The sequence below is a fragment of the Anabrus simplex genome, chromosome 4, assembly GCF_040414725.1.
Source record: "Anabrus simplex isolate iqAnaSimp1 chromosome 4, ASM4041472v1, whole genome shotgun sequence".
NCBI classification, from domain to species: Eukaryota; Metazoa; Arthropoda; class Insecta; order Orthoptera; family Tettigoniidae; genus Anabrus; species Anabrus simplex.
Window position 1 is genome coordinate 361,097,720 of NC_090268.1, and position 26,062 is coordinate 361,123,781.

At 38.8% G+C, this 26,062-nt stretch overlaps 1 protein-coding gene across 3 annotated transcripts in view; it reads right to left on the reverse strand.

Moving 5' to 3' along the window:
- Positions 1–26,062, reverse strand: part of LOC136871990 (microtubule nucleation factor SSNA1) — a 258,249-nt gene that overhangs the window by 98,892 nt on the left and 133,295 nt on the right. Inside the window, exon 4 of one of the 3 annotated variants that reach the window (XM_067145776.2) lies at positions 12,131–13,525. The exons of the other annotated variants lie outside the window; for them this stretch is intronic. The gene's annotated coding sequence lies outside the window, so the exon portion shown is untranslated. Of the gene's footprint in view, positions 1–12,130; positions 13,526–26,062 lie in introns of those variants that run through there. 3 annotated transcript variants of the gene reach the window in all.

Here is a 26,062-nt window from a genome sequence, read left to right on the forward strand (position 1 = left end):
GGGCATTTATAAGTAGAAAGTATGGCGTTCGAGAGCCACCTGGTATATATGACATTCACAATCCGTACATGTTTTGACCCATATTGGGCCTTCTTCTGCTGAACATAGTTGGTTAACGCACTGTTAACTAAAGCGTAAAACATAGTTGGTGATAAAATATTAATTCTGCTTTCAACACGTTTGTTTTAGCTATAAACTTTGTTCAAATTATTCAGCTGAAGGAGGCCCAATTAGGGTCTAAACATATACCGTTTTTGAATGTCATATATATTGTCTTGAATAGGTGGAATTTTGCTCAACTGTATACATAGGTGACTGTAGAGCTCAATATGTGAGGCACAGATTTGCCTCGTATCGTTTGCTATTCCATGATGGTTTTCTTCAAAAAATAGTGTGCCGCGATGAACTAATGGCCACCAGGATGAATGGTTGAGGTCTCCCAGTTGTTAACATCAATGTGACACATCTTCATATAAGCCTTAATTATATTCTTAAATTCTCTGACCTCCCAAGCAACATTTACCCACTGTTAACTCAGAGTAAAACACTTGCTTGGGAATGTGATTATTGGGCATGCATATTACATGTCCTGTCCATCGTATCTGGCATCTTAAAACCATGGCTACTTATAATGGGGATCGTGCCTCTTCAAGGACATTTGTGCATGTGTCTTGCCAGGTTATATGCAGAATTCTCCTTAAACATTGCTAGAGATATTGTTCCCACTTTTCAATATGCTGTCTGTAGCATGTCCAGGATTCAGATCCATATAGTAAGCTGGGAACTACAACTGTATTGTATATGAGGATCTTTGTTGCAACACTGACATCATAATCATCAAATACTCAAGATCTTAGTTTTGCAAAGGATGCTCCAGTATGGCTGATTCTAAATTGGATTTCCAAATGTATATTTGCGCTTGATGAGAGGATGTAGCCAAGGTAAGGAAAGGTGTTTACTACTAGAAGGCTCACTCCATTGATGAAGACCTTGATCTGTCTGTCCTTCCCCACGGGCTGATTGGTAGAGAATCTGTGTTTTACTGGTACTCAATTTGAGACCAATCTTTTTGTATGCAGAGGAAAAGGCATTCAAGATTAACTCTGGTTCTTATTCAGACTGAGCTACAACTGCATTATCATCAGCATACTGTAACTTAACTCATGCTAAGAAAGTATAAGAGTCCTTGCCCTTAGATGGCTTCAATTAGAGAGTTTCTCATCCATCCTATCAGTTATTTGTATTCACGGAAGAAGAACGTCTTTGACTAGCTGCATGACAGCAGCATTATATAACGAAAACAAAGTGGGGGCAATCATACAGCCTTGCTCAACACCAGAATTGTTGTGAAATGGCTCTCCAACAGAGCTGGTCCCGATAACAGCTGCTGTCATATCACTGTAGAATGATAGAATTGAGATAAATTTCTGAAAAACCATACAGTGCTAAATTACTCACCAAAGTATCATGGTTTAAAACTGAAGATTATGGTTATTATGAATGTTGACTTCTCCAGGTTATCATCAAATTAGTCAGCTTGTTTACTGTCTTGAAAAAGGAAATTAATTTGGCGATTAGAATATGGGTGTAGAAAAACAAAATAAAAGATAAGACAAACAAAACAATGACAAATTGGAGAATGTAATGTACTTACTCTTTGTTGATCATAACAGGGTGTATGAAACAGCTGTTGTGTGGAGTGAAGAGGAATTGGAGCTCCACTACTGAGATAAAGTGAAAGTAGAGGAGGTAGTGATAGGGGGAATGGTATTGAATAGATGGAAAAATCTACACATTTTCTGTAGAGAAAATTTTGTAAACAACACTACTATTTTGTCAAAAGTCCATCAGAACAAATCATGCTGCTTTCCTTTGGATCTATTCCAGTTCTCGAATCAATTAATCCTGGTGTCTCATACACTGGAACCCAAAACTAATTAGGGTGTTACCAGAGATTTTTATGCACTATCCTTTACATCCTTACTCATCATCATCATCATCATCTCTTGTCCAGCTCCCACTGGATGGGGATGTTTATGGAACCTTTCCATCTTCATCTATCCAACCACCGTTGTTCCTCCTTAGTGGAATTCCAATCCAGATTTCTTCAAATTATACTATCCTTGGATGTTTTCAACCACTTTGTCTGAGTCTCTCTCTTGCTCTCCTTTCTATCCGAGTTTCCATTGTCTGCTTCAGTACTCTTCCTTCTTCCATCCCCTTAACATGTCCATACCATATAAGTTTATTTTCCTCCATTCTGTCGTAAAGCTTTTCCGCTCATACTTCATGACATCCTCATTTCTTAATAATATTTATTCTTCCTCAAAATGACCGAGGTTGCTAAACCAACAAAGAATATCATACAATTTAAATTTTGTACAGAGTATTAAAAAAAAATCATTCTATTGATAATATAAAGAAAACAAAGAAGCAGCAAATAAATTACTTTAATTGATGTAATTAAGTGGATGGAGCGTAGAGGTGATGCCTCAAGTTTGCTATCGAGGCTTTCAATGTTTGTATGCCCCAGCTCACGATGGTCTCATTCGGTACACCAAAGCGTCGTAAATAGGTGACCAGTAACTTAGGAATGGTGCCCCTTGCACCCAGCATGAGCCCTATGACCTTGATGTTCTTTCTTGTCTTTTCTATCAAACTTCTAAAAAATTCTATTTCACTGGCCTGGATACTATTCTCTTGTCTTTTTGACAGTGACTAGGTGTCTGCTGAATACACTATATCAGTACTGGGCAGTAGTACATCTTATACATCACCTCTTTACACTTCAGTGGTAGTTCCTTCCTTCCTCACCAGGTTTCTCACTCTGGTAGAATGCATTTCCTTGTTGAATCTTTTTACTGATCTCCATGTCCAGCCTTAGATCATGAATCAGTTTGCTTCCCAAGTACTTGAATCCATCCACAATTCAAGTTTTGTTCTCTAATTTGTATAATTCCCTTCTCTTCTAGTAACACCATGGTCTTACTCTTTTCCATGCTTCTTACAAAACTGCACAAAACTCTGTTGATTATCCTCCTTGTCAATACTACAATATTTACATCCAATTAAGATGAAATTTGAAATAGATACGTTTCAACCTGAGATAGGGTCATTCTCAGTGAGATATATATAATAAATTAAAGACATTAGACACACAATATGAAGTGCTTGTTAAAATAAAAAGGTTTACCTTAAAAACCGTGATGAAAATTAAAAATATGAGGTGTGATCGTTAAAACAGTTTTTGAGCTGGAGGCTTTTTTGTTTCAATGTTTTCGTTGTCCCCTGATGTAATTCAACTGATATCTGTACACTGTTGGCTTAATTATTATGTTCAATCATAGGCTGATATAATATGCAAGTTGTTGTTGAAGCAGAACCATCTGTTTTGTAGTGTTACATGGTCCGCATATGTTACCCCGTATTCTCTGACTACATCGCATTTTTTTGCTTATCTCTGAAACTGTTCTGCCTACTGATGAACACCTTTATCATCACCAACTCCAACTTGAGAACCGGGGTCACCAATGTACCACAAAAACACTTCCCTTTTCTATTTGGGTGAAAGGCCCCCTCCTCGAGTTTCATGAGAAGAACCCAAGAAAGTCTCAGTGAGTATGCTGACAGGGTGCTCTTCAATTCGGTATAATGCTGTGTAAAATCTAGGGGTACTTTCCCTTTGTTTCCAGTACACTATGGGAACCTGCACTTGCATGAACATCGTCAGTGTTAAGGACACTGAATTTGTGACTTTCTGCTTGATTTAGAATGTTAAACTAGTAGTATTTCTTGTAGTATTCTCTTTCCAGGGAATTGTTTGTTGTACTCATGTTGTTGTTGGGTAATTACCTGAGTTTTTAACTTTACTATCACTGTAATGTTAAGCTAGTAGTAAGATCAACCTATAGTATTGTAAGCCGTAGTGTTAAGCACTGGAAATAAGTTGTGTATGAAATTTTATACAATGATGCTGGATTCAGAAAGTTAAACTAGTAGAATTCCTTGTAATATTTTCTTTGCATGTAATTGCTTGCTGTACTCCTGTTGTAGTTGGGTAGTTATGTTTTAAATTTATGTCTTAAGTTTTAAGACACAAAACTGAATGATACGTGTTGCATTACTGGTACCATCAAATCAACTCCATGTCACTGGTTACCTGTGCTGAGTCACATCCCTCCACCTCACTTAAGGCGGAAGCAAGCTCTACTAAGGGAAGCTAAGAAAATCTTTGCATCACCCCCTTTGCCGCTGTACCAAGAATTCTGTCATCCGTCACTGCAGCGACTGCACTCAAGAAGACCAGCAAGTGTCACTGCAGGGCAACTCATTGCAGATGGATTTGACCTAAATAAAAGGCTGAAAGCATGAGTGGTCAAAAACACATTGGGAACAAGTGTCCACCATCTTGATCCCACAAAGAAGCCAAACGGTTTTGACCTACCGAGGAACCTCTGGTGCCGTATCAACAGGTTAAGGACTGGACATGGTTGTTGCAATTATTTCAGGTACAAGTGGGGTTGGATCAGTTCACCAATGTGTGACTGTAACCTGGAAGAACAGACGATTGAGCACCTGGTCCAACGCTATCCTCTTCATTTGTACCCTGGCACTCCTGACGATTTGTTTGCTCTCACACCTGGTTTAACTGAAGGGCTGAGAAGGATGGACCTTAAAGTTTGGTTTTGCCTTGTATATATATTGTATAAAATCACCATACGATTAAATAAATTATCACATGTAATTTTAAGCTAGTAGTAAGCTCAACCTATAGTAATGTAAACCATAATGTTAAGCACTGGATGTACTTAAGAATGTTAAACTAGTAATGTTTCTTGTAATATTTTCTTTCCATGGAATTGCTTGTTGCGCTTTTGTTTTTGTTGTTCTTGGGTAATTATGTTTTAAATTGACCTTAGTATCACACTACTGTACCGGGCGAGTTGGCCGTGCGCGTAGAGGCGCGCGGCTGTGAGCTTGCATCCGGGAGATAGTAGGTTCGAATCCCACTATCGGCAGCACTGAAAATGGTTTTCCGTGGTTTCCCATTTTCACACCAGGCAAATGCTGGGGCTGTACCTTAATTAAGGCCACGGCCGCTTCCTTCCAACTCCTAGGCCTTTCCTATCCCATCGTCGCCATAAGACCTATCTGTGTCGGTGCGACGTAAAGCCCCCTAGCAAAAAAAAATAGCACACTACTGTAAGTGACCATTGCCACCAGGATATTTCCTAATTGTGATGTATTTGTTAATAATAATAAAAATGATTACAACTCATGTGACCTCTAACATTGCTACAGGATAGACTTGAAAACTAGCTACCTCTTACTTCAAGTATTAAGTAAACCCTACCTTTTATACTTATGACGTAAGTATTCACTGGAATATTACGTAAATTCGCGAACTTTTTTTTTTTGCTAGGGGCTTTACGTCGCACCGACACAGATAGGTCTTATGGCGACGATGGGATGGGAAAGGCCTAGGAGTTGGAAGGAAGCAGCCGTGGTCTTAATTAAGATACAGCCCCAGCATTTGCCTGGTGTGAAAATGGGAAACCACGGAAAACCATTTTCAGGGCTGCCGATAGTGGGATTCGAACCTACTATCTCCCGGATGCAAGCGCACAGCCAACTCGCCTGGTCGCGAACCTTTTACTACCTACTTGAAGTACTAGCATTTACTACATTCTTTTGCACATCAAACCAAGTATTTACTTGAAATTCCAAGTAAAAGACCTTTTACTTAACTTTATGCATACGGCAAATACTTTTACAACATTCTTTTCTATCACATTTATTTTTAACTATGACAAAGAACAGTTTTGTAATCACTTATACCATCTGTCAGTTCAGTTTCTCTATAAAGGCATGATAAATAAATAAATAAATAAATAAATAAAGCTCATCTGGTTTTATCAGCACTATATTTAGAATACATTTTTCCTCTAGTAGGTTTCAAACCGGGCGAGTTGGTCGTGCGGCTGTGAGCTTGCATCCGGGAGATAGTGGCTTCGAATCCAACTGTCGGCAGCCCTGAAGATGGTTTTCCATGGTTTCCCATTTTCACACCAGGCAAATGCTAGGGCTATACCTTAATTAAGGCCACGGCCACTTCCTTCCAACTCCTAGACCTTTCCTATCCCATCGTCGCCATAAGACCTATCTGTGTCAGTGCGACGTAAAGCCACTAACAAAAAAAAAAAAAAAAAAAAAAAAAAAAAAAAAAAGTAGGTTCCAATAATTTCTGATTCAGTTGTCTTTCCTAGTTAACATATGGTAAATTGAGATCACATGCTACATATCATTCCTTTCTGTGTCGTTTCCCCACATACCTCATTATCATGTAATTTGGTGTCGGTGTCACCTCTTCCCAGCCTGTACACCTCGAAAACATCGAGTTGCCTAATATCTTTATACATGAACCTTACACCTGGAATTTATGTTTTTCATCCTTCACTATTTCTTAGTTTACACATTCTTCTTTCACCAGTATGAATACGCTTCTTCCTACTGTTCCAGTCTTGTGTCAATGATAAACACTCCAGTTCCATGAGAAAATTTCCTCATCCATAATATCACTTCCCAGCCATGATTCAAGTCCCATTAGAATATCTGGTAAATACATCTATTAAATCACATAATTCTATTCTTTCTTTACATTACGTCTACAGTTTAGCAATATTAACTTTGTCATTCTTATTTACCAGCTCCCTATACTCTCATCAGTGCTTCCTTGTCCACCCCGTTTCCCTGAATGTACCTCCCCACAACCCATCTAAACAAACCCCCCTAACCTATAGATACCATTGAGGTTCTAGTGAAGGCCATCTGAGCATATCTCCTGTCCACCCATTAGGATCTAAATAATATAGAGCTAGTGGCTACACGGGTTGGGTCACATTACTATCAGCTTGCATTCAGGAGATAGTGGGTTTGAACTCCATTGTTGGCAGCCCTGAAGATGATTTGACGTGGTTTCCCCATTTTCACACCAGGCAAATGCTGGGGTTGTACCTTAACAAGGCCAAGGTTGCTTCATTCCCACTCCGCCCTTTCCTGTCCCACCATCACCATAAAACCTCTCTGTGTCAGTGCAATGTAAAGCAAATTGTTAAAATAAAGAAATGCACAGCATTTGCCTGGTGTGAAAATGGGAAACCACGTAAAATCATCTTCAGGACTGTCAATTTCCCACATACCCACTCATAATCTAATTGAAATCACAAATCACCCTCCAGTTAGAATCCCTCCTACACAGTATCCCACTGATAACAATCTCCACTCCATTAAACTTCTCCCATGCTGTCATAACTATATCCCATACATCCTCAACTATGTTAGTATCTATTTCTGCTTGCCTTACATTGTTGATACCAATGTGGAAAATTACTGCCTTTTTCTTACTCTCCTCCTTTCCCTCTATTTTACCGTACCTCTCTTTCCACAACGCACCTTCCCCACATGTCTAACAAGAGTTGCCCACGACCAGAACCTCAACCCCACCACCTCATTAGATCCGCACTTTCCTGGCCTCCCTTACCTTCTCTGAGAGCTGCAGAGCATATTTTCACCTCACTTCCCTTCTCCCTTTCACAACCCTGTTCCACTTTCCACTTCCCATCCTCTACTCGTAAGTTTCCTTTTCCTACTACTCCCTTTCCTCTTGCCTTGCCCCTCCCCTGGGACACTTCCCTGTTCCCCATCTCCCCTCTGCTGTTCTACCTGCAGTGACTCATTTTACTTCCTGATGAGAACCTTAGGCCTCATTTTTCTTCCCCATAAAACATCAGCTTACCTGTCTTCCACAACTTCTCCCCTTCATTCTCCTCCCTCTTACTTACATACCATGCCTTAACGTAGATTGAGGGAGACCTTACTTCATTCCTATCCTCCATTAAAAGACTTTTGTAAAGGAGATGGCATACAAGTCTCTGGTAAGAATCCTATTAGAGTATGATTCCAGTGTATGAGACCCTTGCCCGGATTACTTGAAGTGAGAACTGGAGAAGATCCAAAGGAACGCAGCACGATTTATCCTGGGTGATTTCCAACAAAAGAGTAGTGTTACGAAAATGTTTCAAGCTTTGTGCTGGGAAGACTTGGGACTGAGGATACAAGCTGCCTGACTAAGCAGTCTGTTTCAAACTGTCAGTGGAGAATTAAATGTGATAATGATTTGGTCTGTAATGACTTGCACTAAAGTTATGTAAAATTTCTTAAAAAGAAAACACAAGGTCAATCCACAGCATTACTGACCTCATGTTTTCTTTTGAAGAGATTTTTACGCAAGTTTTTGTCAGTGGAGAGTTGGCGTGGAATACCGGACGAGTTGGCTGTGCGGTTAGGGGCGTGCAGCTGTGAGCTTGCGCCCAAGAGATAGTGGGTTCAGACACCACTGTCGGCAGCCCTGAAGATGGTTTTCCTGGTTTCCCATTTTCACACCAGGCAAATGCTGGAGCTGTACCTTAATTAAGGCCATGGCCACTTCCTTCCCACTCCTAGGTCTTTCCTATCCACCGCCGACATAAGACCTATCTATGTCGGTGCGATGTAAAGCAAATTGCAAAGTTGGCGTGGAATGACATTAGAAGATGAATAGCTTGAATGCAGTTTTTAAAAGTAGGGAGAATCATTTGATGAAGTTAGAATTCAAGAGAACAAATTGGGCAAAAGCTCGCTTATAGGCAGAGGAATTAAGGATTAGAATAATTTACCAAGGGAGATGTTTGATAGATTTCCATCTTCTCTGAAATATTTAAGAAACGATTAGGTAAATAACTGATGGGGACTCTGCTACCTGGGAACAGCCTTAAAGGCAGATTAGTAGTGATCGAATTTCATAACAACAGCAAAGCTGATTCATTCATCCATTGGCCGGTGTAATTAACTATTTGCTGGCACACTGAGTCAGTAAAAAAGAGATTCCTTGTATCAACTGGAGTGTGTGCATTCTACGCATGACCCTCAACTCCTCATAAACAAAGTATATCATGACAAGGAGTGCAAACATTTTCTGGAGTTTCATCCATTGACTAAACTGTCTCTCTTTCCACAATTAGAGTATGGTTCCAGAGCATGGGACCCTTGCCATATACAACGTAGATGTGTGTGTTAATCAGCAGAATCTCTTTATGAATTATGACAAGACACTGACAAAATGCCTATTCTAACTATTCTTATATGTACTATTTCCTTGTAAGATATTGCTGAACAAGGGACTGCCAATCCAGTAGTTTTTGTACAGGAAGGCAGTCAGAAATTGAGGATACCTTTCTAATGGAAAAGAGTCATCATGTGATTGTTCAGAATTTAAATTATGATAATATTCCTGTTAATAATATTTTTCATAGCAGTATGATATATTACCAATTACAGCGGTATCATTTCCCTTTTCTTCTTCAAATACTTCCAATAGCATTTTTTGTAATATTCTTTATCATTTATGCTCAATAACCGATTACACAATCGAGAAAAACAAAGCTTTCTTTCTCTCTAATTGCACCAGTAGTTCAAAATTCTATCAAATGATTAAACAGATATTCAGTAACCAGAAAAGTTCACATCACAGAAGTATCCTCTGGGCTAACACAAAGCAGTAAGGAATACATGTTTACTATCCACTATCCCCTACAGCCTGAAAAGGAATAGTAAGGAAGTGCAGATGGCAGCACTTTTGTCATAATGACAAAGTAATAGCCAGTGGATTAGGAACACATTCAGGCAGTGAAGATCAGTACAGAATGAACTGTGAAAATATTTTGGACACAATTTAACTGAACAATTGGTGTGTACTGTACTTTATAAAAAATCCAGCATGTTTCTCATGAAAAAAAATGTTTTGATGCTTCATACAGTGTTAGTAAAAGGAGCATTTTTTTACAATCCTAAATTAAACAAAGATATTAAAATAATTTCTCCTTCTACTGAGCTGGCCTGTTTTATGGCTGGATGTCCTTCCTGACACTACTCAATGTGGAGGAATGCATTCAGTATTGCATGTTTCTTTGGTGGTTTGCAGTGTTTTTTTTTTTGCTAGGGGCTTTACGTCGCACTGACACAGATAGGTCTTATGGCGATGATGGGATAGGAAAGGCCTAGGAGTTGGAAGGAAGCGGCCGTGGCCTTAATTAAGGTACAGCCCCAGCATTTGCCTGGTGTGAAAATGGGAAACCACGGAAAACCATCTTCAGGGCTGCCGATAGTGGGATTCGAACCTACTATCTCCCGGATGCAAGCTCACAGCCGCGCGCCTCTACGCGCACGGCCAACTCGCCCGGTGGTTTGCAGTGTATTGTGTGTATATGAAAAGGTGTGTATTAGGACAAGCACAAACAATGAGTCATCCATTGACAGCTAAACTCCCTGATCTACCTGGGAATTAAACCCAGGAACTTCTGAACTGCAGACCACAATGCTGACCATTCAGCCACGGAGCCAGACCAAATGAATTAGAAGCACTACAGAATAATAGTATGCTTTGAATGGTCTTATATAACATTTAACTTACGATAATAATAAGTCAGCACTCATTACACCTCCTTCAAGTAAAATGTTTATTCATATTCTCCCACATACAAAAAGTACTTTTTAAGTTCATATGCAAAATATCCAACTTATCACACACAAGAAAAGGGATTAAGCAGTTAGTTTTGAAGTGAATTTTTCACAATTTAATGTTATTGTGATATTTAGAGAGAAAATCCACAAGGGATAGCTGCCCCAGATGAAAGGGTACAATACGGTAACAGCATCCAAGTGATAGTAATGTACTGTAATGCAATTCAAATTTCCACATTATTTTTATTGGAACAGTGAAGCCTTGGAATGCGAGTAACTTGGTCTACGAGTGTTTTGCAAGATGAGCAAACATTTTAAATACATTGTAACTTGATAAGCGAGTGAGGTTCTGCAATATGAGCGTCACGTCTGCCCACGTTTTCCCCTCCCCCCCTGCCTCTCTCTTTCCTGGGCAAGTGTGTGTAATCATCTCCCGCCCTGGACTTCATTTGGCGTGCCTCGCTCGCATAGTCAACACCGTACTAGTGTACATGTTTTTTTTTTTTTTCATTAGTGCTATAACTGTTCTGCAACAATGGGCCCAGTGAATGAAAAAAAAAAAGAGGCTAAAAAGGAATTCGGTCGGAAGAAGTAGATGATTACGATCGAAGTTAAGAAGGGTATGATCGAAAAGCACAAACGAGGTATGTGTGTGGCTGATATCGCGAGATTTTATAACAAGTCTACCTCAACGATTTGCACAATATTAAAGAAGAAAGAAGAAATAAAAGGTGTAGATGCAGAAAAAGGAGTCACAAGAGTATCAAAGCAAGGGCTGCGTGTTCTGGAAAGATGTAGAAAAGTTGCTTCTCGTTTGGATAAATGATAAGCAACTAACAGGCGATACTGTGACCGGGAATTTAATCTGCGAGAAGGCAAAGACATTGTACGCCGACCTAGCAAGTAAATTACCATGTAGTACATGTATGTCAACAGAAGTCGAAGAATGCTTCAAGGCCAGCAGGGTATGTTTTGCTAACTTTAAGAGGAGAAATGGCATCCATAGTGTTGTGAGGCACGGTGAGGCTTCCAGTTCAGATGCTAAGGCAGCTGAAGCATTCACTGCTGAGTGCCAGAAGCTCATTGTTACCGAGTGTTACCTGCGACAGCAAGTTTTTAACAGCGATGAAACGGGACTTTTTTGGAGAAAGATGCTAAAGGACCTATATTACAGCAGAAAATAATTCAATGCCCGGTCACAAGCCCATGAGAGACTGTTTAACCCTGTTATTGTGTGCTAATGTGAGCGGGGATTTAAAAGTAAAGCCCCTGCTTTTGTATCATTCCGAGAATCTACGAACATTCAAGAAATGTTAGGTGCAGAAGAGCCAGTTAAATATTATGTGGAGGTCCAACACTAAGGCTTGGGTCACTCGTATTTAAAAAAAAAATTTTTTGAATGGATAAACGAGGTCATTGGTCCTGTAAGGAAAGAAATACCTTTCAGAAAATAATCTACCCCTCAAAGTCTTGCTAGTTATGGGTAATGCTCCTGCTCATCCTCCAGGCCTTGAAGATGACTTACTGGAGGATTTCAAGTTCATTAAGGTTAAATTCCTACCTCCCAACACTTCTCCAGGCTATGAATCAGCAAGTCATATCGAACTTCAAGAAGCTATACACAAAAGCATTATTTCAGCGATGCTTCGAAGTGACCGAAGGAACAAATCTAACCCTCCGAGAGTTTTGGAGAAATCATTTCAACATTGTGAACTGCCCGAAGATCATTGATAAAGCCTGGGATGGGTTCACCAAGAGAACTCTCACTTCCGCTTGGGAGAAGCTGTGGCCTGACTGTGTTCTTGGACATGACTTTGAGGAGATTGTTGGTGACAATGAGCCGCCGATTGTCAATGAAAATGTGTCCTTAGGGAAGACCATGGGGCTGGAGGTGAATGACGTGGACATTCAAGAGCTCGTGGAAGAATATACCCAGTAACTCCCCACCAACGGACTGATGGACTTACAGCGCGAACAACAGGAGGAGCTTATGGAGGAGATCTTGTCCGGGGAAGAAGAGGAGGAAAAGTCAATGGAATATCTCACTTCAACTGAGATTCTGGAAGAGTGCAAAATGTGGGATACGGTGCAAAATTTTGTAGAAAAACACCACCCGAATAAGGCTGTAGCAGTGCGAGCGATGAATCTGTTCAATGACAATGCAATGTCACATTTTCATGAAAGCCTCAAAAAGGCAATAGCAGCAGTCATTGGACAGGTTCCTCATTAAAGTTGCACGAAAAGAAAACAATTCCAGTTAGCCAACAGATAGCAGTGATTCCGTTAGTGAAATTTGTGCTACACAGTAACTCTTCTCATGTCATCTCTCATCTCCCTCACATCAACAATGATTCTATTGTAAGGTAAAGTGCAGTTTAATTTGTTTTAGAAATGTTAAATCATCCATGTTTCAATTGTTTCTTATGGGAAAACTTGCTTTGATATACGAGCTTTGGATTACAAGCATGTTACCGGAACGAATTATGCTCGCAATCCAAGGTTCCACTGTATAAAACAGCTTTATATATTTTTAATTCTGAAATTCCTCTGTTGTACAGCTATCCCCATCAAGGAATACTTTATAGGTATATTTATATAGCATCACCTTTCTCTTGATATCTCAATTATACAGATACTATGGCATTTTTAATTTTATCATATACCACAATTAAATCATTCTGACAATAAAGAGTCAATATTTTAAATTTATAATGTTGTTCTTGCTAGTCTTGTTTTCATGAAAATCAAATGGCAGCCTTCAACAACTATCACATTCAAATATTTGTTTGTAAGAAACATATGTTTATCGAAGCAAAGGATGCCAGGTTTTCTTTGTGACTATGCGACTATCATTCCACTAACCATTCATATCTTCGACTGCATCATGATCCAAAGCAGTACTTCAGTGCACTGGTACAGTAGTGGCAGATTTTATGAACTACTCTTTCATACTTGATTTGGCAAGGAGCTGGAAACAGGATCAAAAGGAAATTACAGTTATTTATGCAAATGATCAGTTTTCCATCAGTTTCAGTAAAAATCCACATAGAGGTTTTAACTAGTTTTCTAACAACTCATCCCGTAAAGAGCTTATGCAAAAACTATCTAAAGAAGGTTGAAGGTTACCAGATTATTAGTACTAGTATGTAGTATTAGTCTGTAAAACAAATCTATTAGTTACTCTGAGTTGCTGGCAAATCCACTTTGGGTCACATTAGATTAAAAAAGAAAAAAAAAAAAAAAGAAAAGAAAAAAGAGCACAAATAGAGAACATTTCTTGTAAAGTACAGTGCAGAGAGATTTTGATTGATTTTACCATCTGAAACAATAGTGAGAGAGGAATAGGTAATAGGTAGTAACAAAACAGTAGTAGAAGTGGTGATAGTAGTAACAATTGTAGCCTTTTGTATCATTAAGCATAAGAGCTGACCATGGGGGACCTGCATAATCCAAGCATGACTTGGCCTGTTGGCAGGGGTGACGAGTCATCTGATAAGAGAATACAGGTACTTGTCTTGTAAAATCCCTACATAAACAAACTGCTGCTGCTGCTGTTGTTGCAACCTCACATAAAGTACTGGGATATTTGGACCAGGACTGAGTCATGTTTCAAAAGACAAAATAATTCTGATAATCAGCCCCGATGCAGAAATATATTTGAAAAGCATATTAATGCATTGTCTGTCAAGCACTGTCATGTCACAGGGTCCTACTGAGATTTGAATGCAGGGTTCAATGGAGAATGACTAGCAACAAAAAGGAAAGTTCTTCACTTTGCAACTGATAAGGGATGAAATAAAAGAATCAATAATCAATCAATACTGATCTGCATTTAGGGCAGTCGCCCAGGTGGCAGATTCCCTATCTGTTGCTTTCCTAGCCTTTTCCTAAATGATTTCAGAGAAATTGGAAATTTATTGAACGTCTCCCTTGGTAAGTTATTCCAATCCCTAACTCCCCTTCCTATAAATGAATATTTGCCCCAGTTTGTCCTCTTGAATTTCAACTTTATCTTCATATTGTGATCTTTCCTCATTTTATAAATGCCACTCAAACTTATTCGTCTACTAATGTCATTCCACGCCATCTCTCTGCTGACAGCTCGGAACATACCACTTATTTTGCAGGTTATAAACTTCATTTTCCTTGTCCGTATTGAAGATCTACTTGTGATACAATTCTTTTAGGTTTGCCAATTGCCACCTTTTCAATACAATAAAAATATATTACAAACTTACATATTTATTGTGATGTTTACATGGTACATGTTTCGCTCCTTTTTGTGAGCATCATCAGCCAAACTATCATTAATCTAAGATTGTGTAAGATTATAAAACAATTCTATCTACTGGTTCAAGGTTACTCTTATAAAACTATTGACACTCTTATAACATTTTAAAAGTCATACAACAATAAAATTATATCTTAAGTTAACACTTTTTGTCTAAAATCTTCTTCAGTCCAAACATTTTATCGCCGAAACTCATCCCGTGAACATCTTTTAAAATTGTTTAAAAAATAAGAATAAAATAAAAAACTTTGAAATCTGGCTAGTTGTGTTGGTTCCCGTTGCTTAACTTGTATAATTATCATTAAAACTTCATAACAGTATTGAATATTTTCTGCAGTTGATAATTGTCGTTATGGTCGATAGATTTGTTCTCGTTGCTGGAGTAACATTTATAAAATGTATTTATATTAATTTATATTATCAATGGGGTAAAATTGTTCGTGAACAAACTTGTTGATAAAACACTTTTTGATGTGATATTGGATTTAACGAACGTTCCATAATGGCTCGTTGGTGTATCTGTAATGAAAGATAAAAATTATATAAGATGTTATACAGAAACACAATCAAAACCATAAACATATAATTTTTATCTTTCATTACAGATACACCAACGAGCCATTATGGAACATTCGAGAACATTTTAAATCCAATAGCACATCAAAAAGTGTTTTATCAACAAGTTTGTTCACGAACAATTTTACCCCATTGATAATATAAATTAATATAAATATATTTTATAAATGTTACTCCAGCAACGAGAACAAATCTATCGACCATAACGACAATTATCAACTGCAGAAAATATTCAATACTGTTATGAAGTTTTAATGATAATTATACAAGTTAAGCAACGGGAACCAACACAACTAGCCAGATTTCAAAGTTTTTTATTTTATTCTTATTTTTTAAACAATTTTAAAAGATGTTCACGGGATGAGTTTCGGCGATAAAATGTTTGGACTGAAGAAGATTTTAGACAAAAAGTGTTAACTTAAGACAATTTTATTGTTGTATGACTTTTAAAATGTTATAAGAGTGTCAATTAGTTTTATAAGAGTAACCTTGAACCAATAGAATTGTTTTATAATCTTACACAATCTTAGATTAATGATAGTTTTGCTGATGATGCTCACAAAAAAGAGCGAAACATGTACCATGTAAACATCATAATAAATATGTAAGTTTGTAATATATTTTTATTGTATTGAAAAGGTGGCAATTGGCAAACCTAAAAGAATTGTATCACATACCACTTAGCCGAGCAGCTCTTCTTCTTTCTCTCAATTCTTCCCAACCCAAACTTTGCAACATTTTTGTAACGCTACTCTTTTGTCAGAAATCCCCACTGTGTTGTGAATTATCCCATTCCCCACTGGCCTTTTAAATCTCCTGCTAGCCCTAGCACTTTACCCAATACAGTACCATGCAAATTAATCAGAACAAGGTACTTTTTTCGTAATTTTCCCAATGGTTGGCAACAGCGTGCTTCACATTGCTTATCCTTACATCCTGCGCTCTCTATGCATTCTTTGCACTCTTATTCATTGGTAATTAATCAGTAAGGCTAGGATAATTATGTGCTTAATTACTTTTTATTCAACTAAATATATTTTATTTATTTACATATTTTGGCCAACTTTATAATTAAATACATATTCTGGCATATTTATTCATAAGTACATATTTCCTCTATTTGGCAGTATGTTCTATTTCTTAGATGTCTCCTGCCCACATTTTTGATGCTTGGCAGTTCTAGCAATTGGCTTGAACTCCCTTCCACAAATAGCTTCTAAAGATACATTAATGTATACGGTATCATCTTTGCTTGACTTTTCGAGGACTGATTTTATAAGCTCAAAATTGTCTGCATAACAGCATGTCACATCCAGCCACACACTCCACCTGGTGCATACTAGTTGTAGAGGAAGCGGCAAATCAGTAACACACAATTTAGTTAGTGTACCCTTGTCTCTTTATTCTGTTTCAAGAAAAGAATTCCCTGATCATTTCGGACAACAGGGGGCTGGAGCCATCAAGAGTCTCATTAAGCCTCCTTTGCCTCTCCACTAGTCCATGTCTTAGTAGGAAATTTAACCTGAAACGACAGTGGTCTACCAAAGTTTTAAAACATAAACCAACCATGGGTTCTCGTTTCAACAAATAAGATGCGTCCCAAAAGTGTGAAGAGTGGTACTTTGAACAATTTTGTGCAGGAGTTTAGAAACTAGTTAGAATTCAATGATCTCTTCTTAAGAATCCATTGAGTGCTGTAAGAGATATACATACTACAAACTTCATGTTTCCATATTGTCACTGTAAAGCTTATAAAAGAGGTCACAGAAGTCCCACCTTACAATACAAACATCTATTTAATTAAAATCAACTAGTACATGTTTCGTCCTTGTATTGTGGACATCATCAGCTATAACTTAAGTACCATTTAAAACTACAGGTTAGTGATGGGCAATGCTCTCAAGACCCATTCTCCAGGGCTGCAATCTGCGCGACGTCCCAGTAACTATGATATGTTACCGTCACATGATATTCCTTTTTAGATATGGTAATGTTTGCAATTGCACGATGTGTTATATGTATATGTATGTCCAGCTGACGGTGACCCGCTAGGGTCAAAACCAGTCCTGTATTTTTAATAACAATAATAAACAAGTATTGATTAGGTAGAATTCTTCTCCTCTTTACATTTGAGCTTCATAGTATACCATCAGCATTCTCATAATGGAAACATGTGTGCCGATAAATTTTGTCAAAAGCCTAGAAATGTACTGAATATTCAACTATGAGCCCCTTAATACCAGTAACGAAAGTGAAAATACAATGCCAGTATCTTAAATGGTTCACGAGTTATTTGAGGTGGACATCTTAAGCTGAATAACCCTGCATAATTTGTGAATAACTATAAATAGGATGTACACCTACCTGGATACCTCGCAATTGTTGTCGACAGGATAGCTTCTTGTGATACAGGCCAGGCGAGAGGTGTTTTCTGTGACGATTCCCCTTCAGTGATATTGTGTGTTTTTAAGTGCCGGATCATCCCACATAACATAACAGGCGTACGCCTGTATGACCCTCTCAGACTGATTCTGATGGTTCCGACAGCTTCCGCTTAGAATGTTAGTGCTGTACAGCATCCGAGAAGCCATCTGGTGATGAATGAACATACCATTTCCACTTCTATTGGGTAACGTCTAAATTCAAAGCTCACCGTTTTAGAAGCCTTTCTCAAGGTCAGTCGAGATTTTCTTCTGATGACGAAATGTAAAGAATTTTACCTTATATTCTTGACACGGCATAAGCCCAAAAGCTTACATCATGTCAAAGTACAGGCCGTGAAAGCATCAATGGCAACAATACCTGCCAAAATTTGTCCTCTTGAATTCCAACTTTATTTTCATATTATGATCTTTCCTACTTTTAAAAGCTTTCCTCAAGCTTATTCATCTATTAATGTAATTCCAGACCATCTTCACAGACAGCTTGAAACATATAACATATGATACAGATAATGTCCAATAACGGACCATTTATATTGGTATTATAAATGTACTCAATCAGGACAAATATTTCAGGTTCCCTATGGGAATCAACATCTATATCATCTGATGGCCACGCAGGCATCAATTTTTGGTAATGAGACAAAATCTCTCATAGTGCATTGGCATGGCCGGTGGCTCCAAATAGCCTACGCAGTGGCCTCCACGGTATGCACTATTGTATGTTATGCACTAGCCATGCGTCTTGGTGGGTGTGTTATTTACCAACTGATGAGCCCGACTTAGCACAATGGGGTGGAAACGCTGGCAACCAGGAACGAGTTAGCTGGAAAATTTATAATGTCCAATAATGGACCATTTATATTGGTATTACATACAACATAGTCGAGTATCTCGTCTCCTTACTCCCAAGTCGGTCTTCTCAGCCCAAAGTTGGCAACATTTTTGTAACACTGCTCCTTTGTCATAAATCTACAGAGCTCATCTTGTTTTCATCAACACCATGTCTAGATTATTTTTTCCTCTAGTCGGTTCCATCATTTTATGATTCAGTTGTCCTTCCCAGCAATTTGTTGCCATGCTTTCTGCCATTTTCATTATCTTCCCAGTTAATATTATGTAAATTGAGATCACTCACTACAATAACACTCCTCTCTACATCATTTACCACATAACTGATTAATCTTGCCAAATAATTCTGCATCAACACTACCCCTTCCAGGTGTGTACACTCCAAAAAACACCACTTACATTAAAGTTGGTACTGTCCAAGTCATTGTCAGTTAAACTCTCGCTCCCACTTAGTTAAATGAAATGATACCATTTTCAACATATTCTTCCACAATGCTCTTTCTCCCAAGCATCATTAATTTAGTTTTTGATGCGGTTAACAGCTTTCTTCCAGTCTTAACTTCCGCAAATGAAAAAAGTCTGTTATTAGTGGCGACATAATCTTTAAGTTGAGCCCAAATCAGTTCAATTGCATTAAAGTAGCAGTAGTAATGGGGAAGGCAGATCACTTTATGACCATGTCTCCTGCCTATGTCATTCACCACTTATAACGGGACCTGGGGCTTGTTCTGCTTCACAAGATCTATTAATTTTCATTTTAGCACGTTCTCTCTGACAGGAATGTTGTGATCCTTCAACCATTTGATTAAATCACAGTTTTTAGCAACCATTGTTGGAACTTTGTCAAGAATGATTGAATGGTAGGGAGCGTTGTCCATTATTATTATTATTATTATTACACTCTTCTCAGGCAGTTACACATCAGTGCTCTTCAAACCATTTCTGAAAGATGGTGTTATTCATCTCCTTGTGATAATCTCCAGTCTTCTTGGATGTAAACACGTAAAGGCAATTAGTCATAAAATCTTGTTACATAAAATTAGCTTCATGGTCCGTATCGCACTTCTATAGATTCACAACTAAGTATTTATTTATTTATATTCATTAGGACATATGAGGCGTATAGTTTCAAACTTGGCCAAGTCCGTTGAGCTGTTTTTTCAGGAGAAGCAAAAACCTTGTTTAGGTTATTAATTCATATATATTCAGACACTTTAATCTTTATGTTGCTTAGCAGAGGCTTCTGATTCATTACCATATAATTTTTACAGTCTAAATATATTATATGAATTGAAAAATGTATTTAAAATTTGGACTTTACCATGTTTGAAACTAACTGTGGGACTTGGCCAATTTTGAAAGTTACGTAAGAGGACTTGGCCATCTTTGAAACTTAGATTAGAAAATTTGGCCTAATACCTGCAAAAAAAAAAAAAAATCTAGATTAGGCCTATTTTCCAACTGTGTTCATCTTGACTTTATTTAGAACAAATATGATTAAAAATGATATACGATTTAGTGAAAAATCTTTAAAGATTATTATTTTAAACATTATGTTTGTGTAAAATTACCCAACATTGTAACCAATGTAGAGGCTAATTAACATTTACATAGTGTATATTTTGCAAATATATGGATTCATGTAGCTACTTCAATGTATATTCTTCATATTATAGCTATTCAATACCACCGCGCCTTCAAAACATATCACCGAGCCTTGATTAAATCACCACTAACAACACGTTGTTGATTGTACTCATCTCAGCTGTTTTTCCCCTCATCCGCTTCAAGGGGCAAAGATCACGTTGCCGCTTTCTGGTACGGCGTTTATTAATTTCCTCCATTTTACTGCACAGCAAATATGAATACTATTAAAAATGACCAATTAATTATGTATATATTTATTATTTATAAAATATTTATTAAAATACACGCAAACAAAACCACCACATGTGACTCGAACAAACATCAGGCTGCCATATTACCGGAAGGAAACATGTGACTGGATAGCGCAGGATTATTGGCCCGTGCGGGTTAACAGGGACTTGGCTGAGTTTGATATGAAACCTCATTCTTTGCTCCAATTTTAAATGTGATCTGGCCAGATTTGAAACCCACTTTCGTTCCCGCTGTATTTATCTTGTAAAGAGGAATCCATGGATGTCAAAACATCAGAACATGAAATAGATGGACTTGGTCGTGTTTGAAACTACACGCCTCATATTCTCAATGGAATATTGTACAAGTGTTTCCTTGACAACTGCTTTCAATTATAGAAATAATTTATATATTTTCTCTTGAAATTTTTGTTTGTTTTAATGTTGTCAATCTTATGTTAATTTTAAGGACACTTCCTCCAAAGCATTACTTTGTCAATTTATGTATTTTTCATCTAAATAGTGTTACGTGGCTGAGGATGATAATATACGAAACATGTACCACTTTTAACCATTAAATTGCCTTAGGCAATTCATTGTATCGACTAGGTGGAAAATAAATACTTAGTTGTGAACAAAATCTTGTGGCGTACTGGTGTGTATGACTTATTATTCTTCCCCCTTTCCTATAGGTACTGCCACTGTCCCCTCTACAGACTCATCAGTCCAGCCCTTCCCCCGTGAATGAGAGGCATTAACCCATGTTTCATCCAGCCACACAAAATTATAAAAATTCTCCTGTATAATTTCCTGCAAAAATCTGCACCGCCTCATCACAATGTCACTCCTGTCCATCTTTGCCCGTTAAATTTCTCGTATTGAAATCCAAGATTATTCATTACCTTTCACACTGAAGTTTTAGATCCTTGAAAGCGACCGTTTTTATTAAGAGTACAGAGTAATTACTCCCGTGTCGGGGGTTCTCTTCTGTGGTAATAGGAATAAATGTGCCTATGGATAGCATCTTGCTGAAATGAATCGAATTCTGTAACCGTCTTAGACCTATTTTTATTTTTCCCAGGAGTTTCAAGTCTGGATGATCCTGCTCCTTGTTGATCAGCAAAGTATTTTCGATTCCCCATGTTAATTACGGTACTCCTGTTGACTTTTGTGGCTTCAGCTGTTGTCTGAACCACTTCAGCAACAGGCAAGAGCGGTGCCCCATTACTTTTATCCCTCTCAAAATATTCCCTCACATTACACAACATTTCACGAGATTGGTTCCTGAGAGGAGTTCCGCGACTAAAATCCATCTTTTTTTTTTTTTTTGGGAACTACACCCTTAGCATCAGGTGCTGACATGATTAAATAGTTGCACATGAAAAGCCCTAAAGATAACCTAAGACAATGAAATAAATACTGATCTAAAGTTACGTATTTAAATTGAGCACTAATATACCAGGTGAGTCCGCTGTGCCTGACCTTTTCTGTTGTTAGACATCCTAAAGAATGTCAGTGGTCTGATGGGCAATTCTCCTTTGCCATATACCACGCTATATTCACCTTTAAAGCACTTACGGCGTCATCACAGTAAAGACTTTTACAAAAACATGTATGCGACAAGTATTTACACAATGCATCAAACTGTCGTACGGTTATGTAAAGAGTTCGTGCCAATTAGAAGCTTGCGATTGGATATGAAATTAACGTTAAAGGCGATGGCATATTGATAGAAAACATGTGAGAACTTGTGAAGCGGGAAGCAGTTTTACACCAAGTACGCTTTCTTGATAAGCTCGAGGCAATAGTCGTGTGTTCACGCATGTGCTGTTGATAAGTGGGTTCGAATTCCACCAGCGCTAAATATTTTTATTCACATTTTAAGCTTTGAGGATCAAATACAGGGCCATTCATGCCACATTCAACCAATAGCATGCAGCATACATGTTCAGTGTGCACTGGCCTGACTCTTGGTGTAGCCTAGCAGTGCTGGTTTTCTTCGCTTATTCAACAGATGAGTATTGACATGCTCCTCATCTATGGTGAAGCAACACAGAACGCATAGGAAGCACACCGCCTGTACCATAAAAGATTTCCACACAAACGGCAACCAATCGCAAATACATTTAGAAGGGTGGAGCGATGTTTGTGTATAACTTCGTCACTTTCCTGAACAGTTCCTGTTAAGAGACACCAGTTACGTCCAGTGAGACTGCTGAGATGGTTTTGGATACTTTCTGGAGGAATCCTCTCACGAGTATCTGGGCAGTAGCACGAAAGGCGTACATCAGCAAGTTGTCTGTTGTACGAACCTTGCATTCCAGTTTGTTTTGTCCGTATCACCTGCAGCTACATCAAGAGCTCCATGGACAAGATTTCAAAACCCGTGTTGATTTCTGTGCGTGGATACTTACGCAAGTGGCAAATGATACCGCGTTTGTATCTCACATTTTATTTTCAGATGAGTCACCATTTCATAACAATGGCTTTGTGAATCATCATAACATGCACTACTGGAGTGTTGAAAATCCCCACTGGGTAAGGAAAGCAGCATTTCAGGTATGATGGGGAGGAAATGTCCGTGTGGTATACTGGGCAATCACCTAAATGGACCATATTACTTTGAGGATTATTTGACAGGAACCCGGTACCTACAATTTCTTCAAGACCAACTACCATTTACTGCTGTTAGAGGATGTACGCCTGGGTGAGCGGGTAACCGTGTGGTAACATCACGACAGAGCTCTCCCTCCATGTAATTTATAATATTATAAATACATATTAGTATTGAATAGGTGGAAACCTTTACTGTGTTATTATTCATATGTTACCTGAATGATACACACCCCGGTCAATGGATAGGAAGAGGACGACCTGCCGCTTGGCTTGCTAGATCGCCCGATTTGATGCCAGTAGACTTCATCCTGTGGGGGCAATTTGAAGATGTAGTGTACACTCAGCAGCCGGAAAATCCTAAAATCCTTCAAAGCTGTATTACAGAAGCCTGTGAATCCATAACATCTATAATGCTTACGAGCCTGAAAGTCAGTTCAGTGGTGTGCTGAAATGTGCATTACTGCAGAAGTCCATCTATTCAAACATTTACTGCATTAACAGGCTGTTGCTCAGTCGAGCAGATTCAAACCCCCAATAATTCTGTCCTCATCCAGCCCTGCTTATAAAACATCCACGGAAGCAGCCCTGATGGCCTAGAACAGCCAAAAAAAAAAAAAAAAAAAATATATATATATATCCGCCTCAGTGGTGTAGTGTGATTAGCAGCCACCCCGAGAGGCTCGGGTTCGATTCCTAGCTCTGCCATGAAATTTGAAGAGTGGTACGAGGGCTGAAATGGGGTCCACTCAGCCTCGGGAGGTCAGCTGTGTAGAGGGGAGTTCCATTCCCTCCTAAGCCATCCTCCAAGTAGTTTTCCGTGGTTTCCCACTCTTCCAGGCAAATGCCGGGATGGTACCTAACTTAAGGCCACGGCCGCTTCCTTCCCACTTCCTTGTCTATCCCTTCTGATCTTCCCATTCTCCCAGAGGGCCCCTGTTCAGCATAGAAGGTGAGGCCTCCTGGGCAAGGTACTGGTCCTTTCCCCAGTTGTATCCCCCAACCCAGTCTCACGCTCCAGGACAATGCCGTTGAGGCGGTACAGGTGGGATCCCTTGCTGAGCCCGAGGGAAGTTAATGAATAAAAAAATTAATAGATAAATAAATAACCCATGACATGAGGGCATTCGGACACATTGGCTTTGTGGATGATTCTCGAAGTACAAAATGCGAATAAAATTATCAGGCTCAAGTGGGATTCGAACCCACAAACCAAGCACAGTTGTATAACCAGCAACCCACTTAACCTATGACTCCATGGCGACTGCAGTGAGTGGTTTACTGGAAAGCCTACTAGATGGATAACTTCTTCTGTTTCACAAATGCACACATTTTCTATCAGTATGCCATCGTCTTTTAGCATTAATTTCATACCCTACTGAAAGCTTATAACTGGCACGTACGTTTTACATAACCATATGACAGTTTGATGCATTCTGTAAATACCTGTCGCATATGGTACATGTTTTTGCAAAGGTGATGGTGCAGTAAGTTATTAAAGGGGACTGTTGCTTGGTGTACGGCAGACGAGAATCAACCATCACACCACCAGTGACTTTCATTGGGATGCCTAACAACAGAAAAAAAATCAGGCTCAGCAGACTCACCCGGTATATTATGCTAACCTAAAATGTACTATACACGTTATGTTATCATTAAACAATAAAGAAACACAAAGACCGCCAGAACGAAACACAGTTAATAGCACATGGTAATTAAAAACAACAGCCAGGTTATACTGGATAGAGGAACTGCTCTGCACATGTGAATGGCTGTCTGCAATTGGCCAATTGTTAATTCACATTTTCTCCACCAATCTGCAGCACTGAAATGTCAAGTCAAAACATAAAATGCATACGATATAAGTGCAAGTGAACCCAGTGGGCTGTGTTTATGCTTATTGTGGAGTGCAATGTGGATAACAGCATGCGATGAGATGCCCTGTTGGAGAGGAAGAGTTTTATGCACTGAAGTGCTATGTTGTCCACCAAGTTAGTGAATACAAACTGTGTGAAGTAGAAAACTTGTACTAAAGATCCCTTGTAAAGAACTGTATATAGTAGCATTAATAAATTTAGTATATAGGGAAACATGCTACCTCTCTGAGTAGTCATTTTAGTTTTAAGAACCTTGACAACCTGCAACTTTATTACAAAATTAAGATCACTAAACATAATTTAAATTCCTGAAACCTTGGAAAAGTAGAGAGCTGAGGAAGTGGTACACGATACCCTAGACATTTCTTTTGCACCGTTGGTGACACCTACATACTTCAAGGTCATAAGAGGGAGCACATCTGTGCATGTCCAACTCTTGTCCCGTTTGTCTATGGAGTCAGGTATGAAGTGAGATGAATCTTCGTAGAAATTTTTTGCAACTTTCTGACTTCAACCTCATCAGAGGAGTTAATGAGATGAAATGAAGGACATGATATATGATAGTAGGAAGGGAGAGGGTGAAACCTAGTGCCGGCAAATAGCCTACCCCTGTCGAATAACACCAAAGGGTCTGCTCAATGCTTCACATCTCCACCCAATGGACGGATCGCCATCACCAGCATTGCAGAGATTTGGAATTTAATCCAGGCTTTTGGCAGATAATCTAGTAATTAGACGTATACCACCACCACTCCTACCATGCCTCTTCGGGCTCCATAGCTCAATGGTTAGCATGCTGGCCTTTCGTCTCAGGAGTCCCGGGTTCGATTCCTGCCAGGGTCGGGAATTTTAACCATAATTGGTTAATTACCCTGACATGGGGCTGTTGAACGCCATGAGTATGTTTGTCCATCAGAGGTCAGCACTAATCAGACTGCTACATCCCCGCTGGAAGGGGAGACGGTGTGATGCGTCTCA